The sequence below is a fragment of the Pollicipes pollicipes genome, unplaced genomic scaffold, assembly GCF_011947565.3.
Source record: "Pollicipes pollicipes isolate AB1234 unplaced genomic scaffold, Ppol_2.1 Scaffold_4881;HRSCAF=5763_pilon_pilon_pilon, whole genome shotgun sequence".
Taxonomy (NCBI): domain Eukaryota; kingdom Metazoa; phylum Arthropoda; class Thecostraca; order Pollicipedomorpha; family Pollicipedidae; genus Pollicipes; species Pollicipes pollicipes.
This window is the reverse complement of record NW_023596576.1, coordinates 56812967-56824808: the sequence shown is the minus strand read 5'-3', so window position 1 is coordinate 56824808 and position 11842 is coordinate 56812967.

Sequence of the window (11842 nt, the reverse complement as noted above, 5' to 3'; positions counted from 1 at the left end):
ATTACGAATAACGCTTTGTGTTACATAATATGAGAAGTCGAACATGGCTTCTAGTTTTTACGGAAATGAGACCTGTAACCAAACAACTTAAGAATAGGTCACAACTGAGCATAGAAATGCAAGTAAACATATTAAGCCCACGGAAAAATACACTAGAACACCACCCCAAGCGCCAAAACACAAGCACATAACGATATTTGACTCAACGAACACTTCAACCACCACCTCTGCCATCTCTCGGCGAGTTAAGTGCTACAAGCGAGTGCTAGGGTGGCAATGTCGCACGGCTAGTTTGGCAGCGCCTCAAACCTCATACAAACGGTACATGACACCATCAAAGAACGACGTATTGAGGAGCATATTTACTGACTAGAGAAATTGTGTTGTTTGGAGTACTCATTTTCTTTTAAAAGTATACCAGTAGTTGTGAGCGACCTTATTTCATTGTAGGTTATGTTTGCTTAAATACCTTGAAATGTGAGCATTCCCTTTCATGAAGGCATATATCATAAATATATGTTCCAAACACAAAATATACACAACTGTACACAGGATTTAACAAGGAACACGACTGTTGGGTCGCCACGAAGCACAGTCTCGTATGCATCATGTAAAGCTGTGCAAGGGCCATTGTCTGGAAAATGTGAACTTCGACCTGCCATAATGGGGTCAACTATTGGCCAGATAACAAAAAGCTTGTACCCATTTCGAGATCATCGTTAAAATCAATCTACTGGTGTTTTCCGCCAGGCTCCATGTTCATGAGCTTGGAAACACTAGTGGGCTGCATCGACCCGCTCCCCCAGCCTGCGTTATGGAAAACGATGAATCAGGGCGACGGTAAAAATACCCAAACTGGTTTTCCACGGATTAGGCCCCCTTTCCTCTCAAAGTTGGCAGACTGGAGACTCCCTCCCTCCAAACCAATGCAACACTACAGCCCCGTTGCATTCTGTAACTACACAATCTGAGGAATTTTCAGGATTGTTTTGTTCATTTCAGGAACGCAATTTCCAAACAAGGCTGACAGTTCTCAGATTTTTGGTGAGGAATATTCAGCAATAGCAATTTACTTGGATGGAACTTAATACGTGTTTGACCCTTCGCAGTGCCTGGCCTCATTTGGAACAAATGTGATCGTAGTTGCAGTTGCTTTACGTGACGGGAAAACGAAACGACAAAAGCGGAAGATGAACAACGTAAAATTCATTGGTTGGCCAGGTTTTCTAAAACTGAAGCTTTTAACAGCTAAAATTTGAGGTTCTTCTGGGGGTACTGGCCTCGTCTGGGGGTTCAATATAGAAATTGGCAAGCCAAGGCATTGCATTAGATCAGGCTCCACCGATACGACAAATTTGCAAATAACGCCAGTCACCAGAGGATATGATGCGTCTTGCGTGAAATTTCATAAAATTCATAACTAAATAGCGAGAAAATCGAAGCTGAAGCGGGAGACTCTTAGCCTGAGGCTGGAGCCTCCAGCTCAGGAGGAGGCAGTGTTAGGTGAGACTCTGCATGATGCCGGCATCCACGGCCAATCTGCGGACAGCTCACGCTGGTCCGTCAATTCACGAATGTAGTAGCAAATCGCTGAGGCTTAGACACGATAAAGGGGCCAGTAAGATGCCTGCTCATCGTGCGGGAAGTGGAAAACGGTAATGCGAACGCTGGGAGTCGATGGTTTACCAGAGACAAGGAGCTCTCGGACTGATCAGCACCCCAGGTTTGGAACCGTTGCATACCATATAATGTTTCCGCCGTTATAAATCATCTTCATGCTGAGTCATGCAGTCTAGCTTTCAGGTACTGGTCTCCAAATACTGTTTTGAGACAGCGTGGCAGCTTTTGATGCATAGAACCCCTTTCCACGCGAGGATTATTCGACAGGGACCAAATTTGGCATTAAATATGAAAAGCACAACAAATAGGATAGACGTGGATGAAGCCCATTGTTGGTCCGTATTGTACCAAAAAAATGTTAAATTTTGTGACGGAATCGTCCTCTCGTTGCCATTCATCCGTTCGTAATTCCACGTTTGCAATTTCGGTCTCATGGCGCCAAATTGTTAAGGACTGCAAACGTGAATTGACGAATAGACGCATACGTGATGACAAAACAATGAAGCTGCCGGAGGAAAATGCACCGAATTTTTGAAAGGCAGACGAGGTTCCACAGGTTTTGCTCCTGTTGTCCTTAGTCTTCGCGCGGGTCAGATGCGAGGCCAAAGAAGACCCTGTCTGATAACGCTAGCGTGAAAAGTACCAGTTTATACAAACCACAGAAGCAATGTTGACACAGCATTTGTAGTGTTTATAGCCTGAAAATTTGCGATACTTGGTTATCTTGAAGGGAATGTATAGACAGGCGACATTTTACGAGAAATTGAATGCAATTTGCACTACAATCGTACGATTTTTTAGCTGCGATATGGGAGGTACCTCAGCCTGCACTTTATCAGTTAACCTCATTGAAATATTGACATGGGAACTTGTATTCTTCCAATGCAGAGAGAGAAAGAGAGGGAGAGAGAGAGAGAGAGAGAGAGAGAGAGAGAGAGAGAGAGAGAGAGAGAGAGAGGAGAGAGAGAGAGAGAGAGAGGAGAGAGAGAGATGAGAGAGATGAGAGAGAGAGGGAGAGAGAGAGAGAGAGAGAGAGAGAGAGAGAGAGAGAGAGAGAGAGAGAGAGAGAGCAAATAATTTGCAAAAGATGTTGCTTATCATTTTTATCTCCCTCTTCAGTGATATAACCGCTCATCTCATATATATATATATATATATATATATATATATATATATATATATATATATATATATCCGATTATGTCCACCCCTCATTCAATATAATCTCCTTCTCGTAAAATTCTTGTCGCCAAACTGTATCCCTATGCATGGAGGTACCCCCTGTTCTACATAACACATTTGCCTTCTGGCCAATACAACATTTCTTGTCGGGCACCTGTTGCCTATATCATATTGTTGCTGCTATCATGTGAAAATGTGACGTTTTTGGCTGCCGAAGGTGACGCGGAGCTTACGTAAAGCTAAAAGTCAGCCATAGACTGGCCAACGGTGACAAGATCACTCCACCAGCCAATGCTTGCAAATAATCCCTCCTACTTACCTACTGAGTGCCTACTGCCTATATCATGGTGTCGCTGATTTCATGTGAAAACAGCATGTTTCTGGCTGCTGAAAGTAACATGAGCTTATATAAAGGCAAAAGTCAGCCCTAGACTGGACAAGGGTAACAGGATCACGCCACCAGCCAACGTTTGCAACCAACCACGGCATTCTAAATCCGTGGAGCATATCTTCATTGCGCGCTCACATCAGCCTCAGTTTTCGGCCGAAACCAGGAAAACTAATCGGCACCAAAACACCAGGCTCATTCCTCTCCGAATGCTCCAGCGCGTGAAAACTACGCCTAGTTGGTATGTGCCGCCGTCGCGGTGGGAACCGATCTTGGGTAATCAAGCAGAAATGAACGTCTCTCCGCTTTAACCAAGTGCATATCGAACAACCACCCGAAACCATCACATCTAGCAAGTGAAGGCCCGAATTATTTTGGCACAGGTTGACGCCGAATATCCTTCCCATGTGATGTGTAAAACACGCGCTGTATCAAATGTCTTCCCTCCGGGAGGAGTCTGCTCTGTCTACTTCTCAAGTGGTTGTGTTAGTGTGAGTTACAAGTGTGTCCTTGGGACTAAATGTTTCGCTGGCGTGGCATGATGGCCGACGATCAGGAGCAGGTAAGGCCATAGCGCACCGAGGTGTCTGAAAATTGGCATGGACCCTACTGCAATGCATGAAAAAGTTTATGTCATAAAAGGATTCGTCCTTCCATCTCTTTGCTTCGTCCATGGCCTCTGATATTTGCAATCATGACGTCGAATCCTTGACTATTTCCTAGTCAAAATGTTTGTTTCTGATACGTGGCAATGATATTGGAAGGCGGGTCACACCACGGGCGTAACCGCTGGGGGAGGGGCTAGGTGAGATGTCTCCCAATTTTTACCAGATGAGTTGTGCTCCCTCCAATTTTGCCAGTAGAATGCACGCCTTTCACGTTTTTCCATTTAAAATGTTATTTTACGTCAAGCTGTCCAGATCTCCACGAAGAACCCCAGATTTCAGTCCTGAGTTGTCTCTTCGCCATCTTAAGATTGAAGGGTTTGAGGCTCAGAAATACACCCAAGGGACACACCACTGGTGCCTAAGCTAGCCACCTCCGTTAAAACCTTCTCCAAACTAAGTTCTTTCGCACGGATTACTGTTTGCATTCTCCATGTTGAAGGCATGTGCTGACCTAAGCTTCCAATCTCTGACGTCGCGTTGCAACCCGATCGGCCGCCCCAGCCCTGTGAACGCCCGCAGTCAGCGGTTCGGAGATTCAAGGTCTGCTGCGTCAGCTCGAACCACGCCGCTCATTGCACGTCAGCAGCGGGACGTGCTGTTCAGCTTGCGCGCCTTCCTTAACGTCACACGCATCAATTCACGCAAACATGGTGTACGCGAGATGCTTGCTTGGGGACTCGGGCAAACCGGCCGGAGCCGACCGGCGCGTCGTTACCAACGGCACGCGGAGTGCGACCGACGTCGACGCCAATGGCTTATTGGCACTGGTGGAGGTCCCCCAGCACCAGCATCTCTGGCCTGGTCACAGCCGGTCCTCTGAGGCTTACCTGCAGGGGTTCTCCTCCAGGCGCCTACCACCTCACTCCCCTCCACACCCGTGGGCCGACCACAGCACTGAGCGGGTAGCGGCCGGCGGCCCCCTGCGCCGCGCGCCGCCAGCCTCCGCCAATCAGCGCGCGGAGCCCGGTCCGCCGCCCGCCGGTCGACCAATCAGCGCGGCACGCGCGGAGCCGATAACACTATCGGGCGTCGGGATACGCCAACCACAGTGCCGCACTGGAGCCATCGTCGCCGATATGCCGACTCGCAGCCAGATGCTCATCAGATCACTGCGCCAAGTGCAGAGCGACTCCCAGTTTTTTTTTTAAATCTAGAACAGAGCGCGCGAAGAAATTCGAATTTGACGTTCAGATTGAGGCATGCTTGCGGTGGTGCATTGATGGCTAGCGGTCAGTTGGGGCCCCGCTTCATTATGACTTGCCTAACACTGTTGCATGGTTCGTAAACATACAAACAACGCTAAAAGCAGCTTGATGCTAATTTAGAAGGATGATGTGTAAATGACCACTCATCTTACTACTTTGCATTAGTTTACGTGCAGTCTCAATGTTCTTCACGGAATCCTAAACTCAAATTTCATTGTTTTGGTTTTGTGTAAGTCCAGTGTACCTTGATTGTAAATAATCGGGGAGCCTTTCCTTGGTACGCATGTCTCTTATGCTTTCAGTATTTCTATGTTCTTATTGCGAGTTCAAGTGACAATGTCACAGTGATGGGATCAGTGCTCACGTTTGCATAGCTTAAAGGTTTGGCAGATTGCCGAGAATATAAAGTAATAGGCATTTTTCTCGAGACCAAGGTGAAATGGTACTCAAGGGATGTGCGCCACCTTTCAGGCACATTTCAAAAACAAGCTTTGATGAAATCTAGGGAATAGTTCTGCAAACTATTAGCCATTGAGAGTGGCAATGCAAGACGGAGGTGTAAAATACAAATCATTTCAGACATTTCGGGTCTGAATTACGTGGACAACGTTTTGACGCAGCATTAGGCTGCTTTTTTTCGTTGTATCTCCAAAATTAAATTTCTAGAGTGGGTTTGGCGCATACAAGACATTTTCGCGCAAACAAGATATCCAAGTGAGTATTTCATATTCTCCGCGACTGTGAGCGGGGATTCCCTGTCGATCTTTTTTTAAATTGGCATGAAAATTGGTATGGTAAAAAAGTTACCACAAATACCAGCCATCAAAACCTTGGTATAACCTGAAGGGTGGTGGTTAGAAGACTCGTACTGGAGACGCAACTTTCCAGCCCACCAACCCGCCAATTTCTGATTCGCAAGAGCCCACAGGCTTTTGGCTGGGTTATGGGCCAGACTTGGCGGGCTTTTGCAGGTCAAAAATTTTAGCAGGCAACATAATGTATTTGCTTGGTATTCTTTAAGTTTGAAAATCGTCCCAATACCAGAGCGTGGTGCCAAACACAAAACAATTATGAAACAATAATGTTTTAATTTAACGGTGAGAACGCTAGTGGTAGAAATCTCATGGCAGACATGACGTACCAGAAAGCCAAGCTAAACAAAATGCACAGCTTTAAACAAACATACCACTAAAAAATCAAGAATATCAGCCCAAATTTACAAGGCTTCAGCCTGATTTCATTGAGCAGAAGTCAGGTGGGTCCTTAATATAAATACAGCTACAGACAGCATTTGCTGTTCTGAGGGTGTGGTGCGTTCAACCTTTCTTGGCTTACACAAAAACCATACCTTTCAAATCACCATTAAGGGCGCCACATGACCTACAGCAGTCGATGCGCCCTTAAACCCCAAATCATCATCATCATCATCAAATCACCATTAATATCCATGGGAAACTGGGGGCCAATTTGGCCCAGCTTTACTCGCTTACCAATATAGCCAGCAGTTTCTGGCGTATCAAATACGCAGCAGTTGTCGAGCCTGAAAGAAGTGGTGGAACAGAGTTTGTTCATCTATGTCTGATGAAGATGCAATTTGCGACCACGACTACAGGGCACTTACACGATACGGCCTCCCCCCCCCCCCCACACACACACACTGCAATTGTTAGTATTTTACGACATTGTTTGCACGAAGGCTTTTGTTCTGTCGCACGTGTTCACTCTTTTCCAATAATGTATCTGCACGCAGTTCTGCGTGAAAAATATCATCTTAACATATGACGTAAATCAGGCATTTTATGAAGGTCGGAAGTTGCAGTTTTTGGGCTTTGAAAACTGTAGAAAGTTTTTCTGGAAACTGTCTGAACAGCTTTTGCTTGTTTGTATAGAAGCAAGTTTTTTTTGTTGCAGCATGCAAAAATATATCACGCTTCTCGATGATATTGCTACATGTCAGTGACGACTCTGGAGTGGCTAGTATTCGTGCACTAAATATTATTGCCATCCTAGCTTTCAGGTGCCTTTCACGCGGCATAGCACAAACCGCGTAGCGGCGATTGAGGGCTGGAACATGGATGGTGGTAAGGGAGAACTCTGGATCATTCCAAAACTACTATGCGGTTTTATGTGGTGTGGTTGCATGGTGTATCCACTGAAGGATAGTAAACACCGCATATGTGACTGACTTTGTTTCTTCAATGAGAAATGTGGCATTGTGACAACTGTCACGCAGCCAGATGATGATTGGGTTTGCGTGCTTTGTAATGAACCGACACTTCCCGTAACTTGAAACATCCAGCGTTCTTCATCCTGTCAGTGGAAAGATATCGTCTGACGCACGTTATCGCAAAGAAATGACTATGGCTCATTAAGATGAGGGAGAAGGGTGGTAAATCATCGAAGCGTGTTGGTGAAAAGTAAATTTCATTTTTATTCCACTCATTCTCATTTGCAGTTGAAAGCTGTTATCACAATGTTTAAGATCTACTTCGGTGCATTATAAAATCCATTGTGCGGGTACTTTGATTGCTGCTTTCTGAGTAACCTCACTGTTGTCAGCAAACTAATATTATGTATTAGGTGCCAATTAGATGCCATTTCATGCACGATGTACTGTATGTGTCTGAAAATGGTGGATCAGCATTCTACTACAGTGGGCTTTTGCGGGCTGGATCGCTAACTAGGCGGGTCCCTGCGGGCTGGATTACTAGCTAAGTAGGGAGGGCCGGGCTGCGGGCTGATATTTTTTTTTTCAAAAGTTGCGTCTCTAGTGCATACCTACGCCACCATGTAGGGCATGACTGACGTAGGAAGAGGTGCGTGCTTGTGATTGTTACAGCGGGCGGCGTTAGCCCTTTAGCGACAAATGGTGGAAATCTCAACAATTGGCGCTACTACAGCACGTGATGTGTTGCTGGGCGTACCGTTTTTGAAAACGCCACCTTGCAACGTGCTGGGCAGCCGAGTTAAAGGGAGTGTTCCACATTTGTACGCGGCTTTGGACTCGGATAGCCATTTTGAATATCATTCGATGCAGTATCACTCGATGCAATTGCCCAAGCATGCAAGGCATGGTAGAAGCGTGACTCAAACAGTGCCAACACATTAGGCATGGGGTCCTCAAGGCCAACGTCAATGCCATCGTCGAGTCACTCGTTCTTGGCGTAAATCAGTACCGTATCTGATACCAGTAAAGTTCAGTTGACTGCAAATTGATGTGACGCGCATAGTCCACGTTTCGAACGGGTCCGGTATGGTCACGTTTTATTCTACATAATACAGGAAGAAGGACAGTAGTACTAGATACGACGAAATTCAACTGTGAAGCAAATAACTTGAGAATTGTGTCATAACCGAGCATTTGAATGCAATTAAGCAACGTACAATCACAGATTGATAGGCAAGAGCGCCACGAGAAAGGGACAAAACACGCGCACATACTTATACTTGGGTTCTGTCAACGGCACACCAATAATCCGTTACCTCTCGAGGATTCAAGCACTACAAGTAAGTCGCCCGTTCGCTACGATAGAAATTTCGCGCGGCCAATTTGACAGCCCCTCTGAGGTCATAGAAACGTCCCATGACGCAATTAAACTATGGCGTATTGATGAGCATATTTGCTTAATAATGAAATTGCATTGTCTAGAGGAGTTTTTGCACTCAAAAGAAAACAAATAATCACACGTGACCTCTTTCATCATATTTGATGTTTGCTTTAATGTCTTCAGATTAGAAACATGCAATTTAAAGGGAGTGTTCCACATCTGCATGGGGTTTTGAAACTGAGATGAACCATTTTGGAGACGGCCCATCTCAGTGCGTAACTGCACGACATTCGATAAAATACGACACCTCTCCACAAGTTCTAAGGGCCCCCCCCCAAACTACAAGGAGAGGTCAGTAGGTCCGCCTATTATAGCAGCAGTTTCACACGGCCAGTTTGGTAGCTTTTCTGTGGTCATGCAAACATTCCATGACGCAATCAAGCAAATGCGAATTGAGGAATATATTTCCTATATAGTAAAATTATGGTCTCTAGGGCATTGTTTTGCCCTTGTAAGCATACCAATAGTTGAACGTAATCTTATTTCATCATATCTGATGCTTGCCTCAATATTTTCAAATGCGCATCATGCTCTTTGACGATTCTTCCCAAAGTCGAAGTGCCATTTGAGAAAACCCACTGTGCTAAATGTCAAAGGACCACACGAACTTGACCATTCAAAGGGCCGTTGCACTTGCCGCCGTCTCAGACCAAGACAAGGCTTGGTGTGCATGATTATCTCGTTTTTCAAACATGATTGTGGATATTTTAGACTTCTCCGCCCAGCCGTTTTACGTTGGCTTATTTCGTCAGAAATAGCGTAATGAGGGAAACGACTGAGTAAAACGTGATTAATCCTCAGTCATTGCACATTTTTGACTGCCAGATAGTATTTTGTAAGCGATGCATTACTTTCATTGGAAACATTAAAGGACAATTGAGCCATTGGCACCACCACTGGATTAGTACGCTTTTCCACCACAAAAGGTCAATCTCCTAACTTGATGACACATTCTATTTCTTAAAAATTTCGATTTTCCGGTCTTTTGGTCAATTCTATATCGAAAACAATCCAAAGAAATGTGGGGACTCGCCATACACCCTCACAGTGAGGATACTATCAAAACCGACCAGCCGGAGCGCCACGCCATCCCCGGCCCCGCGCGCCACCCAGCCTCTCCCCGCGCTCAAGAGCACGGGACCTGTCAGCTGTGGCTCAGCTGACAGCGTAAACTTTGTCAGAACAGACGGTCCTACGTGCACGGTGATTATGAAGCGCGCATGCATCTTAAAAGGCATGGTTTGCGTAAGCCCGCTTACCCTAAGGAATAAAGCGACCAAAAGTGCGCTACGACTCGTCACAAAAACATTCATTGTTGGCCACTGCTCGTTCCTGGGACTTGTCTTAGTCGTCGACAAGCTATGCACAGAAAGCAGAAAGCAAGTCGCGAATATGGATTTTGAGACCTTACAGCTGCCACACCAGATGTGGCAGCTGTATGGTCTCGAAATATAGTCTGGTCTTGACTCAAATGTTGTGAGTCAAGACCAGATCAAACCGGGTTTCTATTAGTCCAATCGAACATGCTCGCACAGGCGGGCACACCAAATCTACAGAACCCGTCGCAGCCAGGACCCAGGCGCAGCTCTATTGGAAGGACTTTTGAACAGTCAGGAGCCTCTCCAGCAGCCATTGGTGCAGCTGGATCTCCATTATCGTCCACACAACTTCCAACAGCTGTACTTGTGTCCACCGTCGTCCTGGTCCGCCGAGGCTCTCTCGCCGAGGCCCCGGTGATGTGTCCGCCTTACTGCTGCGCTGCTGGGGCTCTCACTAAGGCCCTGAGGTGGTATCCACCGTCGTCCTGCCCTCTGGGTCTTTCCGCTGAGACCTCGGGGATGTGTCCGCCTTAGTGCTGCGCTGCTAGGGCTCTCACAAAGGCTCTGAGGAGGTGTCCATCGTCGTCTCGCGCCGCTGGGCCTCTCCTGCCGAGGCCTTTTTCGTCGTGCTGCCTCGCTGGGCCTCCTCCGTCGAAATCTCGGGGATGTGTCCGCCTTAGTGCTGCGGTGCTAGGGCTCTCACTAAGGGCCTGAGGAGGTCCCACCGTCGTCCCGCGCCGCTGGGCCTCTCCCGACAAGGCTTTTCGCCGGCTGGCACAGCTCCAGCCGTGCCGTCGGCGGCCTGTGCTGTATGCTTGCACGTAGACCGGCTGTGGAGCAGTGCTCGCTGCGGGCTATCAGACAGACACCAGGCCAGCCCATCTTTGGCCGGGTCCGTGACATAGAGGCAAACAACAAAAAATCAAGTGGTAAAAATTCAACATACAGAAGTTCTAATGCTAAAAAGTCAAAAGGCAAAAGGCCAGACAGGATAAATAAAGAACGCAAAAAGTCAAAAAGTCAATAGGGCAAAATGTCAGATGGTAAATATCAAAAGAATCAAAGTCAAATGCAAAAAGGTCCACAGGCAAAAAGTCAAAGCCATAAAACTGAAATGGATAAAAGTCAAAAGACAAAAAACCAAACGGTCAAAAAGCCAAATAGATAAAAGTCGAAACGGATGAAATGCAAAAGCTAAAAGTCAAAGGGATAAAATTAAAATGGAAAATAGCAAAAAAGGCTATGAAAAATAATTATATGACTTTCACAGGGTTTCAAAACACGCCGATGGCCTTAAGTCAGATGTCCGCCAGGAGATAAGGGCTAGGAGAAGGGGTGATGAAGCCTGCAACGCTAACCAGTTGGAATAAGACATCTATCGACACTGTGACTGCGCGAAAAAAGCATACGCAGAGTACCAGCTTTGGATTGAAAGACCCCTCTTAAGGTCCTCCTGATTCGTAACAGGCATTGCATGATGAAAAAATTGACTTGCTGTTCCAGAACAGGGGCCTGTTGATATTCAGATGGCTATAGTATAGAGCAATGATCAAATCATACACAGATAGGGCCTTTCGAGCCAGCAAAAGGGTTTCCTTAACAGAAGACCCTTAAGAGTATCCCTGATCCAAAGTAGAGACTGCCAAATTCACGCCTTAATGCAGAAGGGGTCCGATGAACATGAATTAAGATCTTCTCGCTGAAGTATGGGGGGGGGGGGTAACTGCCCTATTGCTGCCCCCCGTGCTGTACCGTCCCTGACTTCACCTATAACAGAACAGTCCCTGCAGACCTGCAGGGGGCCATGCCGACATATGAAGGGGTCCCAGCCTGAAGGTAAACGAGACACGCC